We start from the raw sequence: 5680 nt of genomic DNA, 5'->3' as shown, positions 1-5680 counted from the left end.
CATTTGGGAGTGGACACCCAAGGTCACCCATTCTCTACATTTTGACCAATTGTCAATCTCCATAATTGTCTTTTGCAAAAATGTGGTTCTTTCATGAGTGGTGAGAGCTATCTTCTCTGTGTGTTTAGGGCTAAATATTTAGCATACAGTTAGAAATTATAATACTTCAGGAATAATGACAGTAGTAGGCTTGATTCTGTAGACTATGACTTCTCCAGTCACAGATATTTGGCTGTTTAAATACAAGGCATGAATTCCCTCACATTTAGCAGTCCCTAAATCCAATTAGATAGCTATTGGTATCCTCCAAGATAAAAGTGTCACTGACAACAAATGCTGGCAAGGTTTTGAGAAAAAAGGAACTCTAATTCACTGCTGATAGGATTGTAAACTGATACAACATTAATGGATAATGCTCAAAAAGTTAAAAGTAGATTTACTACATGAACAAGCTATATATGCTAAACGACTTGATATCTTATTACAGAGATACTTGCTCAGCCTTGTTCATAGTTGCCTTTTCCAGAATAGCTAGGAAACGGAAATAATCTAAATGTCTTTTAACTGATGACTAAATAGTGAAAATGTGGTAGGTTTATACAACATAATTCTATTCAGCAGTAAAGAAAAATGAAATCATGAAATTTGCAGGTAAACAGATGTAACTGGAAAAGATTACACTTAGTGAAATAACCCAGACTCAGGTACAAACACAAGTTGTCTCTTATGGGTAGATCTTAGCTCTAACTCTTTAGAAGTGTATAACCTTCTGTAACATACAGAAGCCAGGAAAGTAAAAAGAGACCATGGGGGAGGGAAAAGAAGGAAGTCTAGAAAAAGGGCTAGTAGAACACAGGGGGGAATTGGAAATATGAGGAGGAATTTAATAGAGGATGGGGTTTTAATTGGGCATGGGAGGAGGAGAGTAAAATAGAGAGAGGAGAGAGACTACTAACACCAAAGATGTTGACAAAGACAAGAAAACATTATGTTTTAAGCATACTTAATAACATGAGGTCACAATGCTGCTCCAAAGAGTGATTTGCTTTCTAACAAAACTCTGCTGCCAGACATGGGAAACTACCTTTCAAGTTGTTGGTCATGTTAGCCAAAGAGACTCCCCCGAAAATATAGGCTATTGGCATTTTCTTTGGATGCCTCCCAGAACTTGACGATAAGATCCTATTGCTGAAGACACTGCATACTTCAGACACACAACTTGAAGGAATCATGCTGGAGCTGAGCTGAACCTCCTCTCTGATGACTAGCTCTCATAATACCAGAAGGTGCTATGCAAGTTGCTAAGGTAGAAAAGCAGTATAATAGACCTGTACAGCTGTAAACCTACAGAACACAATGACAAATCCAACAAGCTGCAATGCCACTTGAAAATTTCCATGTAGAAATTTATATAAATTTCTGAGAGAACAGTAAAAAAGATCAAAATCATCACAAAACGTATATACAGATAAGAAAGATAATATTGTGAAGATAATAGCACTTTTTAAAATTTTCCATTGGTTGAATAAAATTGAAGTAAAAATGCTAAAAGATTTTATAATACTTTAGATTTCAGAAATTCATGTGAAAGAAACATAAGAAGTTAAAGCACCTCTAAATAGAAAGGAGAGAGAAGGAGTTTGTGCTGTGCAATATTAATAAAAATATGATGTATTAGTGGAGCAGAGATGAATAATTTGCTTATACAATGCAGAATCTTCTGCTGTTTTTGTAATATGATGAGCAGCTTGAAAATCAATAAAGAAAATAGAACTTTTAAATTAATAGGTTGGAAAATAATTATTCATTTGAAGTGAATACAGTTGCAATCTTTTCTTGCATCATTAATCAAAGTTGGACCTGTATGAAATAAGAAGTTATGTCAAAAGCAATATTTTAAAATTTTTGTGTGATATTCAATTGCTCTTTTTATTCACTTGAAGTTATAACATTTTCTTAAGATAAAATTGCCATTCATAAAACTGAAGATTGACAAATGGGATTGCATTAAAATGAGAAAGCCTCTATATCACAAACACTTTATAGAAATTGAAAATTCATTTTGCAAACTAGAAGGAGGTATTCAAAACACACATAACCAATAAAGAAATACAAATCTTCCCACGGATCAGTATGAAAATGACAAAATAGCTAATATAAAAAGCAAGAAATATATGAAAAAGCATTTTAAAAGAGGCAATACATAGAATCATTGAAGATGTAAAGAGACAGTCAATCACATTTATTATCAAATTGATGTAAACTGCAAACAGGATGGAATTCAATTTTATATGTTTTTAAGAAAATGTCAAGAACGGTGAAAACCCATGTGCTTAAAGACTGAGTCTTGAGTAGGTCCTAAATTGTTGGTGAGAATATAGAAACAGCCTGTTCATTTGGCCACATGAGCATTTTTTGACATTAGCTTGTAAAGTTTAGCATTTATGCCCTTGCTAACCAGGAACAGCATTTCTATGTACATATGCCATAAATACATAAATATATCATGGAGGAACAGTAAAGAATGTTAGGTGCAGCAGTGTTCTCAGTGCACAGGATGCAGTCAGGGAGTTGTGGCCCTAGACCCCAGCATGGAGAAGAGCCAGGCCAGGGCTACAGCGAGGGAATTGTTATAAAACAAGTGTGAAATGCTGAGAGAAATTGTAAAGGGCACAGAGTAAATTAGCTGCAGATAGCCACACTTAAAAATCCTGTGAATATAATATTACAAATATAGTGTCAATATTTTAATAAAGAAAAGTGCCTATTGTAAATCTAACACTTTGTAGAAATATTTAGAATTTTAACAGGCATTGAAAATGGGTAAAAACAATGATGATAGTGGCCACCTTGGGGATTAGAAAGTAGGGACTACAGGGATAAGGTCACATCTGAGAACTGAATTAATGCCCTTAATTATTTAAACCTTTCATGTTGGTTGCATGATATACTGATATTTATGTTTTTTCATATATATATATAATCCCTATAGAGTCTTAAGTGCACACATTCTATATTTTTGCACATGAACCATGCATTGGTCAATGATAAGATGTCATTCAACTAGAGGAAAAATACTCACATGCTCTTTACTTGAGGCCTAAAAATTAAGAATTGCAAACATGCACATACTGGTAACTCCTCCACAAATAAAGCCTATTATTTCAGATAATTCCAAGCCCTTTCTTAATCCCCCCCCCACCAATCTTTCTCTCTCTCTCTGACAGTTTACAGGCCATCCTTATGTAGCCTAGATTGACCTTGAATTTGAGATCTTCCTGCCTTAGCCTCCCTGGAGCTGTGATTACCGGTCTGTTCCACCATCTAGCCTTCATTTCAATTTCTGTTTATTCAAAGATGTTTCTGGTTCTTCATTCCTCACACATATATTCAGTTTTGTGCTTTGAAAATCCACTTGGCTGCTTACCTGTGGACGGCAGTCTTCTTTACTGGACCATGAGACTTTAAATCATGGAAATGCATCTCGTTAACCTATATATTTCCAAACTGGTGCTACAGCCAGTATGAAAGCAGACAGCCACTAAACATTGAATTAACTCAAGAGTAAGCATTACAATGAACCTGCTAATTGAAAACTGCTGGACTATATCCATTCTAACCACTGTTCATTGTAAAGCTACCATCTCAAATGAACTCTGAGCTGTTCAACAATTTAATAGACTAGAGTTCTGGGAATTTAGTGTGGCAGGCATAGCCCCACACCTGCTGTCAGAGACGGAAAGAAAAAGTGCAAGTTCCACTTGCCACTTGAAATCAAATTACTCTTAACTTACTTTTTATGGGTCCACCCTTTTGACAATAGAGTCTCTGACCACAAGTTTAATGTATTTTCTCCTACCAATTTTCCTTTCTGGCTAGTACTTCCTACACCTTCCCTGGATTCCATACCTGTGAATCTTATTTTTATGTATTCATTGTTTTCTTAGTTTAGAGAAAAAAATAACTAAAATATAAACATATGTGCTCTTCAACATGTGAAATAAATAAAAATCATGTGAGCTCACTTGTGTCTGTTATTGAATGTGTGGGACAACATGTAGTGTGATTTGTATGATATGACAAAAATACAATGAAGTTTTTCCTCCGAAAATTTGCTTAGCAGTGCTGCTTAGGCATCCTCTTATGAATGTTTTTTTTTTTTTTTGGTTTGCTTCTTTTATTTATGTCTATTAGTAGAATTTTTAATAATATTTTAATGGATTGTTTCAGAATTTTATACAATGTATTTTAGCCATATTCAGACCTCTCCCCAATCTCCTCTCATATCTACCCCTCCTTGCTCCTCCTAGCTTCATGTCTCCTATTATAATTTAGGCCTTTGAAGTGGAATTTCTGTTCCCCAAGTACTCTTGGCTACATCCCCTGGAATTTTATGGAATCTCATAAAATAAAATCAAACTATTCTATCACAGTTGTTCACTCAAACACTTCATGAATACCCTACTCTCACTGTGGCACTTTGTCCTTCACTTAATACTCCTAAAAACCATCCTCAGTGTCTTTTCTCTTTTTATGGCAGGGTCCTCACATTTATTTTCCCTATGGTCAGGAAAAGTAACTAACAACAAAGCTTTTTCTGGTGATGTGCATTAATACTAACCTGTTTACACAGTTTACCCTTATTCAGTATTATATTTTCTGTAACAGTAAAAAGCATATAATATGAATGTTATATATTATTTATTTATTTATTTATTTATTTATTTATTTATTTATTTAATGTTCTAGTTCCAGATGCAATATCAAGGTAATATTCCTCATCTTTCACTGTTTTTTTGAGACAAGGTCTTCTTTTAGCCCCAGCAGACCTGGAACTCAATACACAGACCAAGTTGGCCTCAATCTCAAAGAAATCCATCTGCCTCTGCCTCCCAAGTGATGGCATTAAAAGGCATGCACCATCAGGAAATGTTTTGCCTGCAGCACCATTAAATATATTTTTAGTAAATTTGATATCCTATACAACATAGAAAAATATTTCAGAATTGTGAAATGAAAATCATACTGACAAGACTACTAATTAAAATTCAAGATTATCTTTATAGAACATTTACCCTTAGAATGTACTTTCTGGAAGGGGAAAAATCAAAACACAATGTTTAAAATTATTTGAATTCGTTTTTCTTCTTATTTAAGTGAATGGCATATAAAATAGGTACAAAATATGAATAACTTGGTTGTATTAAAGTTGAAGATTTGCTTTTAATGTGGCACATTTTTCCATATATACATATATATATATATATATATGGAAATCACTCAGGTATGAACTATATTCAGTTTGTCTGGCAATTGATCTCAAAATAGATCAGACTTATTCCTTCTCTCTAACTCCGTCATTGTGCCTTTGTTTTTCATACGTCCATTGACTCCCCCAGTAGTCCAGGTGCTCTCCTTCTCTGACTTCAGTTGTGTTATTTTCTGTGTATAAAGTGATAACACAGTGTTTGTCCTTACTGTGATTTGCTTGTTTCCTTTAGCATTATGTTCTCTGATTCCACCATGTTGTTGCAAATGACAGAATTACTTCCCCTTTTAAGGTTATTGTTCCTTCCAATGAATAGTATTCTGCCATATATATATATATATATATATATATATATATATATATATATATAGATACACTATATATATACTGAAATATAGACACACCATCTTC

This window comes from Nannospalax galili, unplaced genomic scaffold (assembly GCF_000622305.1).
Source record: "Nannospalax galili isolate Female #2095 unplaced genomic scaffold, S.galili_v1.0 scaffold1073, whole genome shotgun sequence".
Classification (NCBI taxonomy): Eukaryota; Metazoa; Chordata; class Mammalia; order Rodentia; family Spalacidae; genus Nannospalax; species Nannospalax galili.
The sequence above is the reverse complement of the archived record's forward strand: the minus strand, read 5'-3'. Positions refer to the sequence as shown.